The sequence below is a fragment of the Chanodichthys erythropterus genome, chromosome 15 (genome assembly GCF_024489055.1).
Source record: "Chanodichthys erythropterus isolate Z2021 chromosome 15, ASM2448905v1, whole genome shotgun sequence".
NCBI lineage: Eukaryota > Metazoa > Chordata > Actinopteri > Cypriniformes > Xenocyprididae > Chanodichthys > Chanodichthys erythropterus.
The window spans coordinates 12,008,170-12,025,022 of NC_090235.1; the positions used below are offsets into that span (position 1 = coordinate 12,008,170).

The window sequence follows — 16,853 nt, forward strand, 5'->3', positions numbered from 1 at the left end:
ACACACAGACATGACACGCCCCTACTGCGTGTTAGAATCTCTGAAAAACAAGCCGATTTCAACCTCAAAATGTACGCTTTTAAATATACCAATACTGCTATCTCAAACACGGAAAGGCTTCTTCATGATCTCAACTAACAGATTCTGCAAAAAAACGAAAATCACCAATTTTGAAAAAAATGCTTCTTTCTCATTTTGCTCGAAAGTTGTGCTGCCGACTTGTGTCCCTGGTTTCCGTGACGGGTCACATATATACAAAATAAAATTATGAATTTTTACTGTTTTTTTATTTCAATTTTACTGGAATTTATGAATTTTTTAAATTTTAAATTGAAATAAAACAATTTTAAATATGTAAAATATGTATTTCACTGGATAAGCATAATAATTTTTGCATGTCTATTTAAAATATATATAATAAAAAATACATTTTTGCAGTACATTTCCAGCGAAAAATAAATGACAATTAAAAGAAAAATAAGTGTATGTTTAATGTTATTTGTTCATACAGTGTCTTCAGTTAAAGTTTGATAAAACACAATCTGCTTTATGATTTTCAGAAAATCTCTTCAGTCGCCCCTGGGGTGACTGTTATTAACTATTTGGACATATTACAGTATATCATAATCTGTCAGATGATATTTTATCTTGTTATCGTGGATGAGTAATGCTGGATAATGCTGATATGTTGTACTTGTACATCAATCATTCTGCAGTGGATTGAAAGATTCTGATCAAATTGTGTTGGCGAGGGTAGCGGATGATTAAATTGCTTCACAACGAAAGTGCAGGCAGGATGTTCAGAGCCGTGAATGTAGTAGTTTCCTGTGGAGCTGATAAAGCACCCGTAGCAGCTGTGAAACACAGTTTCTGCTCCTGATGACTTTCGTACGACATGGTTTTGATGAGTCTTCAGTGAGTGGATCTAATCTGAGTAAAGGCTCATCTTGATGACAGATGTCAGAATATCAAAAGACACCCAGACGGAGAGAAAGAGGGGGAAATGGGAGCGTACTGATGTTTTACATTTGTTTTCAATCCATGTGCTGCTACAACCTGCAGGAGAGGGAACCAAACTCATGGATCTTATTTTTATAGGTTGTATTTGTGGTGCTCTTGAAACTGATTCAGAATATTATTCAGTTGTAATGGTAGAATCAGACGGACTTGGTGAAAAGAAACAGAAGAAATACTCATTTTGGCTTTGGAAAAGATGGACAACTACATTCCTCACCTGCTTTATCATCACTATAATGTCTTGTTCATTAACATTAGCCTGCATGACTATAATGAGCCGTGTTTCCCTCGATTCTCTCTTAGACCCCAGACAGGCACAGACAGTCATTTATCTGATTTGGCCTTGGTAGGTCTTGTGAGACAGACAAGACTGATTCACGTACTCAAGGTCGTACGAGCGTCTCCTCTTTCATGTAACGTCAAAACAGCTCAGAATTTCTTTCATGAAACCTGCAATGAGCTGAGAATTCCTGACCCAAAGCCGCTTAACTGACTGACACACACACACGGCTTCTTTCATTCTTAACCTTCCTGACATACACTTTCAACCTCCTATCAGCTCCTTCACTTCAAGATAGACGACTCCAGATGCATGAAAACGAGTGAGAGAGGCAGAAGAAGCTTATTTGTTTAGGGAAAGCAGCCTAACTGTCCTTGTGAGCGACACATCTCTGATGGCGTCAGTCCTGTCACGTGACAGTTATCCACTGGCCTTCAGCGCCCACTAGTGGTGGAGGTAATAATGTTTATGGGGGGTCAGACGGTTCCTTCTGTGTCTGATCGGACACACTACAGTAAGAAGAGCAGCCAAATAATTCACTCTGGTGATTCTGGAGAATAATAATTAAACAAAATATTAAAATTATACACTCATCAGCGCCAATAGCCTAGTGGGCAGCGCACCAACATATAGCGCAGTTGCGCTTCGAGCCTCTCAAGTTCGAGTCCCAGCTCGTGGACCTTTCCCGATCCCGAACATTAATGATTTATTTAATTAAAAAGATCAAATAAAAAAAAAATAATATACTAAACATTTTTAAATCAATTCTTCTATATGGTTTAAAAAATGTAATCTATTGTCTGGCTATCACCAGACCAAGCTCAATTTAAAATTGAACATTGGTCTGGGGAGTCTGTATGTATTTTCTACTGCACAAGAGGCATGATCAACGAGCATTATTCACGCAATTGGATAGTCCTTCAACCAATCAGATCAACGATCCGGGTGACGTACTTTGCAGAGCGATGCAAAAACTCCAGACAGGTTTAGTTTGTATTGAGGGTATGCATCGACATTACTTTCCCATCGGAACGCGCTCCCTCAGCTGGACTGAGTGGCAAAAGAACCTGCTGTGTGACTGGATTTAATAGGGGAAACTGCGAAAACGCGAGTAAAATGTAATGAATTACACTAAAGGTTGGACTCGAAAGTGTTTCTTACAGCTTGTCAAATAAACCTAATCCATGGATATTGACATGCAGCCTGGAGTCGTGTTTCCTGACGATGCTGGGGAAATACATAAAGCAAATCTGATTGTGAATATTTTATATAACTACAATATAGGTAGGTTTAAATCCGAGTAATCACTTATATCAATGTTATATATATCGTCCAGCCCTAAAATATATAGTTTTATAGTATAGTTTTTGTCAGTGTTTATTTAAAAACACCCAATGATGCAGAATATAAGATGGAAAATATTTAATTTATGATTTGTCAACATAATATATAACAATACAATATATATGGAATGATTTTACCTCAAAATCCAACAATTTGACACAAAATGATTACTGTTAATATGATAATGTTTCTCTGCTGGAGTCGAGTTGTTTCTGTGAATTGCAGCTATACATTTGCTGCCAAATTTTCGGCAATCTTTAAATATATACCTCAGGTTTTGTGTCAAAGCTATTTGTTCAGTCAATCACAAAGCTCTTTCCCGTTTTGGATGTGTTTTGTGTGTTTTTCGCAGCATTCACGCTGAAAACCAATGCTGCCACTCAGTCTTTGTGTCATTTAGCGGGTGTGACCGCAGTTGAAATGGTCGACGGTGACGTCACGTGCATACCCTCTATTGGTTTGTAGCATTGATCAGCGGTTTGCAGAAGCAACAATGACATTGAGCGATTTTTGCAGAGGTTGTGCAAAAAAAACTCATGAAAGTGAGTGATATTTACACCCACAAAGAAGTCATTCAGCATCGTCGAGAGGTTAAAAGGAATTGGATTGACGGTCGTGCTTGCCATCGCTTCTCTATCGTCACCGTGTTATACCCGCCAATAGAGAGCAAGGTGGATAAGCCAGTCTGTGATTGGTTCCCGCAAAAGTGTAACAGATGCAGTAGAAATGAATGTACGGGTTTCCAGACTGAGTTTCCTGGCAAAATCAAATATATATTTATGATTTAACGAGAAAATGAACATAAAACTGAACATAAAAATAATGGCAAACATAAAATATGAATGGTAAAAATAATCTATATTTAAAAATAATAAAATTTCAATACAGACTGATACAGAGAAAAGGTCTTTAAAAAATAACCGATATGTTAATCGCTATATTTTGCATCCCTATACTATATAGACATACTCTAACTAACTAACTTGACTTAGGAAATGAAACATACCTGAATGATAACATATTACAACACAGATATTTGAGAAAAAAAAAAAAAAACTAGTGCCCCTTTGAGTACTAAATGAAGCAAAAATTAGTAGACAAAAAACTTTGACAAACATGCCAAAAATACTAAAAATACAATGTAGACATGTAACACAGTGTATGACGCTTCAGTCAGAGCACAACTAGCCATGTTTCTGTACATATGTGATGTGATCTTGCCAACTGGAACGAGTCCCTGTGAGCTGCTAAAGAGGCTATAATTACTGTATCTGTGCTGTATTTACAGACGGACGTTTGCAGCCTGTGACTCAAATGTGTGTCATTCTGATAATAAACGACTCCAGCATTCAGGACTTGACACCAAACCTTCCTCTCTGCCATTACAGAGCAGTAAAGCAGCGTCACATTTCTGCACACAATGCATGACGTTGTTCGCCATAGTCCATCTTGCAGTGCGTTTTATCCACTTCTCTTTCTTTCTCTCTGTGACTCACACTTCACACTATTGTAACCAAATTACAGGCCATTACATGCCCTCGCCGTTCAGCCCCGGGTCAGAAGATGAGCAGAGAGTGGGTGGGCAGGAGGTCAAGGTTCACAAGACTGACCCTGGAAGTCATTTCAGCTCAGAGAAAGACGCAAGAAAGTGTTACTATAGATATACAGGGTAGTAACTAGCTTATAGGAAATGGTGAAAATGCATGAAATGAGGCCAGATAAACATTCACATGTGTAGGTCACAGTTTTGAGGTTTGGACTGATGTAAAAGGACATTTTACAATGTCAAAATCTCAAAAGCATAGCATCAATCATTTCAGACATGTCTGTCTCTTTCTGTCAGAGGTGCATTTTGAGGACACAATCTTCCCGAGGACATGGGTGGATGGGGAGTGATGTCACTTCTGTGTGTGTGTGTGTGTGTGTATGTGTGTTTGTGTCCAACCACCCCAGTCGAAGCCCTGAGGACACAGTGATAAACTATGAGGTCATTTCCCTCCATTGTGAGAAGACGTAACCACCAGCTAAAAAGGAGCATGGCTAATACTTCAGCTAGTTTATAACTACAACAGGTTAAACAAACAAACATAACCACAAACTCACTGCTAGACACAAGCAAACACTCAGAGAAACTGATATGATTGGATAAGAGCTAGAAAAGGCAACAGCTCCAAGCAGGAGAATCCAAACAGGAGCCAAATCCTGCTGGGGAAAATCAAAGCAGCCCAAATATGACATCAAGAGATCACAGCATGTATTTCACCTGACTTTCAAACTGCTTTGGTGTTGAAGATGAATTATATATAATAAATAAATTCAGAAAATAACCAATAAATGTATTCATGCATGTATTCATCCCAAACTGTACAGTACGGACGTCACGGTTCGGTGCATACAGTCAGGCGACAAATACAGTCAGTCACAGGTGATCCACACTCCAATCCAGAAGGGGGCGCGAGGGGTAATTCAGCACTGTTCGCAAACCGCCACAACAGGAAAAAGCACTGAAGAAGAAGAGACGATCTAGATATGCGTGTAATCTCTCAACCAGTGTTTCAACCACGGAAAAACATCAATAAAACAGCTTGAGAATAATATCTCACGTAGCATTACATTTACCTCAGGCAAATCATTCAGTGTCCACAGCATGTTAGTTCACTAGAGAAATTAACTCCAGAGTGGAGCATTTCACTAAATATATGCACTACATTAGCTTATATATTCATTGTGTTTACTTTGCTCTGCTTTGTCTTTGCTTCAATTATTTAATATGTTTAAATAAATATGTCAGGAAAACAAGTTATGACAGTAACTGTGTAAATAAGTATATTTCAAAAGTCAATTGGAGTAATAATTAGATTTAGAAGTTAAAGACGTACGTATGTACCGAACCGTCATGTTTGTGTACCGTTACACCCCTAGGGCCCTATTTTAACGATCTAAACGCAAACTGTGAAGCGCACGGCGCAGGTGCACTCGGGGTGTCCAAATCCACTTTTGCTTTTTTAACGACGAAAAACGGTCCGTGCGCCGGGGCGCATTTTTGAAATGGGTTGTCCCTATTCTCTTAATGAGTAATGGGCGTAACGTTCAATAAACCAATCAGAGTGTCATCTCCCATTCCCTTTAAGAGCGAGATGCGCTCGCGCCATGGCGGATTGCTATTTACATGGCGGAATTTGTTGGCAGAAAAGCTGAACGCTTTTCAAGCAAAGAAACCGATCTGCTCGTGCGCGAAGTTAAAGCGGGCTTGCAAATGCAGGCTTTCAAATAACTCGGCGCGATGAGTCAGTTAATATATATGTGTGTGTATTGGCACGATTGTTCAATTAATTAGCCAATTTCGTTCATCATTATAAGTAGTAATAGGCTGAATTGAAAATAGGTAGCCTAATTCTAATACACGCAATGACTATTTATCATTACATTTTTATAGTTATGTAGCCTACACAATAATATTCTTTTACACTGTAATCCTTTTGTTTTTAATATTTGGCATGTTTGTGTGATGCGCATCCCTGTGTGTAATAAGCAAAGTCAACACGCACTGTGGACGCGCCCAGAGGCGCAGTTTCTACCAACGCGCTCTAACAAAAAAATATTGCGCCATTGACTTTAGACCAGGTTTGAGTCGGTCTATGGCGCAGTCTATTTTTTGCTCTTTAAAATAGCAATGCGCCTGAACACGCCTCTTTTTTAGACCAGCACGCCCATGGGCGCGCTAACTGGCGCAAATGCATTTACTAATTTAAGGACGTGGCGCTGAACGGGAAAACGCAAACACACTTGCGCTGCGCCTTGCATTGCATTGCGCCGGGTGTATTATAGGGCCCCTAATATCAGGGGTGTAGTGGTTACTTTATTACTATATTACTCAATATACTGAAAGAAACCAAACAGCTTGAAGACCAAGAGTCAGAAGATCTTCACTTTATACATGAAAGTGCAGGACAGCAAATAAAGAACAGATGAGTGAATAAAGAGGAATCATAAATGAAGGACAGAGTCATGCAGACAGAGGAATACTCCTTATCTCCAAAAACACCTGCTGTAATTTCACAGACGGTCGGACGAGGACGCCGGAGCAAAGGTTTCCCCGCCAATGGCTTGGAAAAGAGACTTTTACAATCAAGACACTCACTGAGAGACAGGCGAAATAAAACCCTGTCATTCACACCATAGAAGAGGAAGGCAAACAGGGATGGAAATATTTTTAAACAATTTCAGAAAAAGGATAATGAATCACTGTGGCATTGAGAGGTTCAGATACAGATGTGGTGATTTGCATTTTATTCTATTAGTATAACAGTGTGTTGAGCAAGCAGATCAAATGAAAGCGTGTTCATTTAAAATAGGTTTTGTGGCTTTTAGCCCTTATCTGATAGCTTTGAGGTCATCTATGCTAGTGTACTCTTAAAGGTCCCTATAATGCCCCTTTCACAAGATGTAATATAAGTCTCTGGTGTCCCCAGAATGTGTCTGTGAAGTTTCAGCTCAAAATACCCACAGATCATTTATCATAGCTTGTTAAATTTGCTCCTATTTGGGTGTGAGCAAAAACACGCCGTTTTTGTGTGTCCCTTTAAATGCAAATGAGCTGCTGCTCCCGCCCCCTTTCCAGAAGAGGGTGGAGCTTTAACAGCTCAACAACAACAAAGCTGGAGAATCTCACGCAGCCAAAATGAGGATTGTCAGTAACGGTGTTCAGCCTTACATTGTTCAAACCGGAGTCGACACTGATGGAGAGACTCAGGAACTTTTAGAATGCAACTGGACGTTTCTGAATGGTTAGTGGATAAATTGATGTAGTTGCTGTGGAGTTGATTCAACTCATCCACTAGCATGTGCCGTCATGTTCATCTTTTTTTGTTGAATTGACCCTCATTTGACAACATGACAACAACACTCTACTACAACAACTCTTCCTCTTCTCTAAAGCAGCCCAACATGGTCTCACCCCCTTTGAAAAAAATAAAATAAAAATACATATAGCATTTTCATAAATATAATAATTAACAGGCACAAGTAAATGTGTATTAAGAAAAAAACAGCATCATTTTTTTATGTTGACTTCAAAGCAGACAGCCTACATAAACCAACCACTACTCCTAAAATCCTGCCAGTGCATCAAAAACATGCATATGATGTTTTGCACTGTAAGAATGGTGGCTTTTGGGTAAATTCAAGGCAGTCCCCTCTGACATCAGCGTTTATTGAACGCCGTCAGGATGCGAGTGCCATCCTCGCCTCTCAAAGCCCTTCACTGCTGACAGTGTCAGTTTAAGCCTCTTAAGAGCTGCTGGGAAACTCAAAAGCAGAGCTGGAGAAACATCAGGGACGTGTCACCGCGAGACAACACCGCTTTCAGACGCGAGCATATCAGGCAGATACACGCAAAGAGCGCTCTGAGAAAACAAGAACCGGCTTTAGTTTCACACGGGCTGATAGTCTCGCTGGAACAACATGACAGCTTGAGAAGAGCACGCTTTTAGCGGAGACAAGAGAAAGTGCTATTCAGAACCTGAAAAGATACAGGAACTCTGGAAAAGTGTTTCTTCATTTTTACCCACAAATGAAAATTGTGTTATCATTTATGCACACAAAAATGTATTTTTTGGGAACAAAAAAGAATATATTGTCACTTTTGATGTGTCCTTGTTGAATAAAAGTGCTAATTTCTTCCGAAATCTGTCTTTAAGCTTAATTAGGATTATACAAAATTAATTATAAATGCAAAAGAAATGCATTTATTTTTGAGATCATAACTACACACAATTAAGATCAAGATCATGTGACAGCAATGAATGTAGCACACTATTGTACTGAAATGTTTCACATACTACTTTTAAAAAAACAGTATACTGTGCAGTATGCATTAAGCAGTATGCATGAATTCCATTCCAAATGTAACCTGTGTTGTCTTAGGCTTCCTGTATGCACAAAATCACTTCCTGTCAGCATTATACTGAAGACAAGAGCCCAAGGAGGCAGATTCCCACAGGACGGAGAGACCGAACAGTAGCCATTGTGTTCATGCAGCTTTTTAAAACATAAACATACTTCCCACACGGAAAAAGCCCACCTTCCACCGGCAGGGATCTGGCTTGGAGAGTGGAAAGAACTGAACTATACCGAACAGAACAGAACTAATCTCTTACAGAGAATGATTGTTTGTATGTCAATTCCTTTCCCACCCCTCTCTTAGGAAAATGTGGATAGAATAACGCAATTCAGTCATAAAAAATGAAATTTACTGTATAATGTCATGGAATTTGGCAAATTTTGCATGAATAAATCAAAAGTAGGACTGTACACTTAATCAAATCACAGTATGGATTAGTGTCATTGAATTATTAAGCTCAAAAAGACTACTATTGAAATATAAAGTCTGCATGTTCTGCATGAAAAATAACATTTCATAGGGCCCTATTATTGTAAAAAATATATATATAAATAAATTATTGAATTCTTAAAGTTTTATGAATGCAATTCATTAGATATGCTTTTTGATTATTAAAATGTATTTATAAAATGGTTAGTTCCTGTCCTTGATTCTGATTGGTCAATAGCTGTGTTTTATTCACGATAAAACACGGCTATGACCGCTTCAGTCAACGATTCTGTGCATCACTACACAACACTCTTAGCAACGTAAACTGTTTGTTCTCCATTGATATTGTTCATTGAAGCTTACTGTATTATGCAGAAGAGTATTGTGAGAAAGAGATTGAGTGAGTGAGTTTATTACCTGCATTCAGATTTAGCATTTTCCTTCAGGTCAGTCCTATAATAATGAAAAAATCTGTTTAAATGTCCGATGCATTATCCTGTCCTTTTAACAGTTAAAGGGGTTTTCCCGTGACTGACAGCGCTAGTCAAAGCATTTGTCAGTTGCGTCTTGTTCCGTTTTCACAACAATTCAGCATTTTCAATGTAAAAGTCTTCACTACTGACTGACACACTCATATAGACAGTCTTTGTCGCCATCTAATGGTGTAATAATGTAACTTCTGTTGCTGTTCATGGTCAGGGACTATTTTTTCTGGCGGAAGGAAGGCTTTTAGTAAGAGTTTACTTCATGAAAGTTGCATTATTACATATTCTTGGCTTTAATATTTGTATTGTGTGGTAACCGTTTTATAAAAGCAATAAGGTACTCGAGGTTAGTGCTTTATCGTGAATAAGTCACCGCCGAAGGGGTTGAAGGCATCCGCTTCGCATCGTGCCTAACAACGCTCTTCAGCCATGACTTATTCATGATACAGCACAGCCTCTCGTACCTTATTGCTTACTTAAACCATTAAAACAGAATCCAGAAAAATCTAAATGGAAAACACAGTGAAAATATCAAACGGAACTTGGGAAAAAATAAAACGGATTTCATAGGTCCCTATTATTGTAAAATAATAATAATAATAATTTTTTTTTTTTTAATTTTTAAAGTTTATGAATGCAATTCATTAGACATGCTTTTTGATTATTAAAATGTAATTAAACCATTAAAATGGAATCCATAAAAAACAGAACACACAAAGATAAAACAGAATTTGGGAAAAAATAAAATGGATTTCATAGAGCCCTAAAAAATGTATTTTTGTTAAGCTTTTAATCAATTGTTGTTCAACAGAACATGATTTCAAAGAATTAAACATAATTTTAATTTAACCAGTAAAATTGATTACAGAAAAATTAAAATGGAAAATCAGAATTTGGGAAAAACTAAAAGGGATTTTATGGTGCCTTATGAGTCTCTGAGTCACTAATGATGGTCTCTCAGGAGCGTCAGGTAAAACCGCAGGCCACAGCGTGAGATAAAGCCTGAGGGCTCAGGAACTGGAAGCAGCTCGAACCCATTTCCTGCGGTGTGGTCTTTATGTCCGACCAGGCCAACTTAAAACGCTGCTCTCCAACGGTTTAACGGGAAACTTCAGTCCCTGCACAAAGAAGTCAGTTATACAAGCATTTGAAGAGCAGGCTGAAGTACAGGTGGTTTATTTGGACCGGTCCAGACCGGATTAACATCCAGCTTGGACCCACACAGAAACGCTATTCTGCTGAATGACAGAAAACAAACACGCTGAGAAGCAGAACACTAAACACTCCAGAAAACACAGTCCAGATGAGTTTTATACAAGCAATGTTTGTGTGCGATGTGAGTGGCGTTACCTCCGGGGTCAGTTGGACGGCTGGTGAATAGGCCTTTGAGACGCTGGAAACTGTAAGTACAGTGGTGCCATCGCTCGCTCTCAATGGAGGCTCTGTTCACACGCTCTCAGCAAGAAACACTGAAGCAAACACGCCAGATACGCATGCACAGGTTCAGATTTGAAACAATCAACTAACCGCTTTAGTCGTCGACTGATATGGGTTTTTGATAACCGATACCTAGATATCTAGAGAGCAATATATATGGGTATTAGGCTTGCTGCGATAGACAGTGTAGGTGTTCAGCATCAACACCAGCTGCGTCACCGCCCCCCACAGTCTTTTGATTTTTTAATAGTAATAAAACACAACAGTGAGGAGCTGACTGACAAGACTATGGCGGAAAATTTGGTTTTCATAGCGAAATCTAAAAGCCCCATTTGTGAATTCTCCATTTGGGAATATTTTGGATTTAAACGCAAGGATTAGTTGTGTTTTTCATTAAGAAAAATAATTGAACCCACCATTCAAGCAATTGCCACACTCGAAATGGCTTTAATTTGAAAGCAAAAGCAAAATGCAAAAGGCCGCCCGGGAATTCATAATGACATTGTTGCGTGAAAGTGCATTAGAGATTAATATTTTGTAAATACAGTGGTAAATTATGTTTTTTGGTTCAAACAAAGCACTTGCGTTGCTTCTAAAATTGAGGTTAAACCACTGGAGTCACATGGATTACTTTAATGATGTCAATACTACCTTTCTGGGGCTTGAAAGTGGTAGTTGCATAGGCATTTTTGTTCTGAAGATGAACGAAAGTCTTATGGGTATGGAAGGACATGAGGTGAGTAATTAATGACAGAATTATCATTTTAGGGTGAACTAACCATTTAAAAAAAAAAAAAGCCTCAATACCTGCTACCTTCAAATTCAGAGAGACGCTGGTAGAGAATTTATCGCTACTTCAATATAACTGAATAAAGTCCATTATAATCGATGGAAAAGTTTAGATAAACTCTATTCCATTAACTTAAATCATATACAAAAACAAGCAAACAACAACAACAAAAAACCTGACGGAATGTGCAAGTACTAATTTTTCTAAACCTAATAATAATGTATATACAGTATGTGTCTCATGTGATATACGGAGTTAAAACACAACTCAAATTTGCAATGACCGATGTCGATACCGATATCCGAAGAAAAGCAGTGAATGACATAATACTGATATATAAGTACACATAATGCAATTTCAAAACACAAAATGAGTTGCACACAAAAATACTGTAATGCATCATATATCTATCCATCACTAGTTAAGCCAATGTCGCCCTTAACACTACAGACAACTGTTCCAGCCCAGAGGAAAAAGGCATTTTCCTCCTAAACCCTGAGGGATGTTACAAGGTAGCTACATCCTGCTAAACCAATCTCAGTTAAACGCCATGCCATCACACACAAACACGCATACGCTTCAGCTTCCTGTCATAGCCGCTGAAATCACAGGCTCTCTTCCTGTGCAGCTAAAACAACAGGATTACACGCTGTCAGAAAGATGCATTCAGCCTTTATGAAGAGAAGTCCGGTGGCTTTACGTTACAGAATGATTCATAATCATAATCACATAGTTCAAGTTAAACCATGCTATCAGGTTCACTGCAATCTGACTATTTTTCATTGCATGTGCTTGATCTGTGCCAGATTATATATGAGGTACTGCATGCAATGCAATCCCTCCAGAGGAGTTGAATTCACACGGGTAAACCTCTCGTGATGACAATGCAGTGGTCACGAATGAAAGATAATGACGAGTCGCGTCAGCCGTAATTCACTCAAACGCTGTGATCTCAGAGTCTGGCATTACTTGACTGGAGGCAGGCGGCTGTCGCCCCAGCAGCACCGGCTCTAAAAATACCCCAGCCCATTTCCACCGCCTCAGGGCACATAAAATACAGTATCGCTTTTGCACAGCGCTGCCAGAACACATCAGCAAATAACTGAGATTCCCCAGAACAATCAAGAGCTCTGTTTGTCCTGCCATCAAATTCAAGAATGAGGATGTGGTGTGATTGATCAAATTGGTCTAATCACTATAGTCCACGGTACAGTTATGGTTTCAGATTGCAATATTATACATATATATTATGATAGTATCAGATAGCAATACATATACATACAATACTCACATACACACAAATGTTGAAAGAAGGCAATCAATACCTAAAATATGATAAACATCCACATATATTTTAGGATAAACACAATTCTTTTTTTATGTTGTATCAATGTGTTTCTTATTTATTTAAATGTGCATTCATATAATTTTCAATTGGGCCAAATCAGTCTTAATCATAACCAACTTGTGACATAGATATACTTCACAATTTATTGTCCAATTTATACCCAAAAGTATGGAAATACAAGGTCAATTAACCAAAAGGTTGCAAATAAAATATCATGACGATGCAAGTTTGAGTAATGTGCAGGATTTATACATTATGATTAATGTAAATATACATAAAAAATATTTTTCTAATCAATAGTCTGGGTGCAAAAAATATAAAATATGGCACATCACATTTCTGTGTGTATATATATATATATAAATAAATAAAACTATTTCTATGGTACATGCCCAAAAAACATGGTAAATATTTTGTAAATTTGATAAAACATGTTGAATAATGTTTCTACTATCTTACTCACACCGAAAATTCCTTGTTATTTATATGCCTATAGTTTGCATAACACTTTATTCTTTAATAACATTTTTATTATTTATTCAGCTATACTAAATGTGTATTATTACAACACTTTTTTTGTATAACTTTTGTTCATTAAAATAGCTGAATAACTGTCATCAAATCCTGCTGTTGTACATTTGACAAACACAACCTTTGTGTACAACCCAAAACAATGGGTTTGTATTGAAGTATTATATGGCATAAACTTCTGAAACTTCCGTTAACATAAACACCCAATGTTTGCTTTGATCCAATGAATCTGAGGCGTGAACGCGCGTCACAATCAACGCGCAATCCCGCACAAATATCGGATCCAAATCCATCAGATTTGGATCAGTATTCCCCATGAACGCATGGTAGGGTTGATCCAGTACAGGAATCCTCATATTTACTGTTTCCAGTGACAGTTTTTCCCGTCTAACAAATTTCTCAAAGCGTTAATGAGCGATACTCACTCGTTTATTGTGTGATCCGTCGCTCGCGCGTTATGATCGTCTGTGGTGATATTCCAGAACCCGCTTTTCCTGTCTTCTCCAGTCGATCCTCTCTCATTCCAGCTTTTCATTCCCTCTCATTCCAACATGGCTGACGGGCAGAACCCAGCCCACTCCAGCCCCATCCAGCTCCACACACACACTCCTCCCAGTCCCGAGTGAATGAAAGCCGCTGGAGTCGCGCGCCTGACTTTGGCAACTGGCGCCGGGGTAGTCCGATTCGTTTAGCGAATCGATTCGTTCGAACGGTTAAATAAACCGTTACATCGAGTTCAAAGTTATGAAGGCTATTTCTGCCACATAAGAAAAACAAATAATACTTCTGTAAATCATAATTATGACATATAAAGTCGAAATTATGACATTCAGAGTCATACTTATGATATAAAAATTCGAAAATATGACAAAGTCAATCTTTTTATCTCATAATTTCGACTCCTTAAGCTCATAATTATGATTTAGTATGTCATAATTATTTTGACTTTTTATCTCATAATTATGACTAGTATCTGTCATAAATTTCGACTTTTTACGTAATAATTACGATTTACCAGAACGGAAATCGCCTTTGCTTTGGAGGTAACCATAGCAACAACTCAATCGCGGTACAGTACATAGACTGTACAGTATATCAACATTTTTCCCGCCCATTTCCCTTGTTTCTAAACAACATCTTGGCTACAAGACCGTTTTCCGAAACAGTTCGATCGAATCATTTAAATGAATCGACTATTAATTAGGCTATTTATTATTAAAATATTAGCATTAATGTTGTTGACAATATTGTTCCAATCTCCACTTATATGATGTGAGTGATTGACAAACGTTTCCCGAAATGGTTCGATCGAATCATTCTAAGGAATCGGTTCTAAAGAATGATTCACTCACACGCAAACACGCTCGGATAATGGAGTAACTATGAATGAGTACAACAGTGGACATTTGTGTTTGTGGTCTCTATAGTTTCTCAGTGTCCATCTGAGGGAACACATTGCTCAAGAAGTGACTGTTAACTGTGTTTAAACACAGCTGCTGTTCTATTCTATTCTATTCATTTTGGGAATATTATGAAATATAGAAATTTAGTGATAGGCCTATACCAAATCACTTTGGAAATACACTTACACCAAATAAACACACCTGTGGTTTATTTTAATTAATAATGCATGGTTGGGATGCTTTGGGTTTAATAAGCTCTTTATTCAGCAATTTCATTTGAAGCCCTGAGGATGTGTCTCATTCGTGTGTGGTTACTGTACTGATATCAGCAGGTTTTCATAATCAAATGAGTGTTGCTACTATGAGCTGATCTGGAAACAGCTCCTCATGCTTAAACCATAAACATAATCATCATAAGTGAAACCACACATTTGTTCTCAGATCAGCAAAACTTCTGCATTTCATAATCACGTACATAAAATGAAACAAGTGGACCCACCTAAATGAGTCACGTCTAGGCAGGAACAATTCTCTAAAAATCCCCTTAATGATCAGCTGAAGGAGAGTTTCTTCTAGTGAATGTGATTTCTCACTTTTACTGCTCATGTCACCAGCACCTGTCCCAGAAATCTGACTCCTGTTCAACCTGGAAAAGACGCTCTAACAAAAAGGAGCTTCACACAACACAAATATTACATCTAATTTCACTCATAGAGTGTTAATCAAACATCAGGTGCAAAAATGTGATGGAACAGAAAAAAAAGTGTCTTATATCTTATATATACAGCTGCAAGGAAAAGTATAAAGTAAGTGAACCACTTACAGAATCTGTGAAAATGTGCAAAATTTGAACAAAATAAGAGGGATCATACAAAATGCATGTTATTTTTTGTTTAGTACTGTCCTGAGTAAGATATTTTACATAAAAGATGTTTACATATAATCCATAAGACAAAAATGCATTAAGAGTCGGGGGTGAAAACGTTTTAAACAGAACTTTTTTTCTCATTTCGCTTGAATATAATTGTTTTTCATTTAGTACTGCCCTTCGGAACCAACAGAAGATACTTGCATGTTTTCTGGAAGACAAATTAAATACAATTAACCTTGATCTTCAAATTCAAAATGTTTTCACCCCCCATCTATTAATGCATCATGTTTTTTTCTGGAGCATCAGTGAATGTTTGAACCTTTTTTAATAGTTGAGTTTGAGTCTCTCAATTGTCCTCAGTGTGAAAAGACGGATCTCAAAATCATTCAGTCACTGCTGGAAAGGGTTCAAATATGCAAAAATGCTTGAAAACTGATGAATCTGCAGGAGCTGCAGGATTTTTCTGAAGAACAGAGCTCAGTTTAACTGCTCAGGACAAACAAGAGACTCATGAACAACCATCACAAAACATAAAAACAGTCGTGGATCATCAGGGAACCACACGCAGTATTGAGAATCAATGCTTCACATACTTATGAATGGGGTTATTTTAATAAATTCAGCTATTTCTTTTGTCTTGTGGATTATATGTAAACATCTTTTATGTCAAATATCTTACTCAGGACAGTACTAAATAAAAAATAACATGCATTTTGTATTATCTCCCTTATTTTGTTAAAATTATCATCGTTTTCACAGATTCTGCAAGTGGTTCACATACTTGTTCTTGCAGCTGTACATATATGATTCCCAATATTGTTAATAAAGTTGTCCCCAACCCACATTTGGAATTTCCTTGCAGTTGATTTACAAATTGAAGAATTTGTTCCCAAATCAGCATTACAAAATGGGACTATGGGATTTTAATTATCAATTTTGGCAATCTTGAACACTATGAGCTGTCATCTACAAAAGACCTGCATGAAGATTTGTCAAAAAATTCTGTTTTACAAATG

The 16,853-nt window shown here is 37.7% G+C and overlaps 1 long non-coding RNA gene across 2 annotated transcripts in view; it reads right to left on the reverse strand.

The window, feature by feature from the left end:
- The window catches only part of LOC137037506 (uncharacterized), a 30,179-nt gene extending 16,009 nt beyond the window's left edge, over nt 1-14,170 (reverse strand). For both annotated transcript variants that reach the window (XR_010897286.1, XR_010897285.1), the window contains exon 1: nt 13,989-14,170. This is a non-coding gene — a long non-coding RNA (uncharacterized lncRNA). The remainder of the gene's footprint in view (nt 1-13,988) is intronic.
- Nucleotides 14,171-16,853: the final 2,683 nt, after the last annotated feature.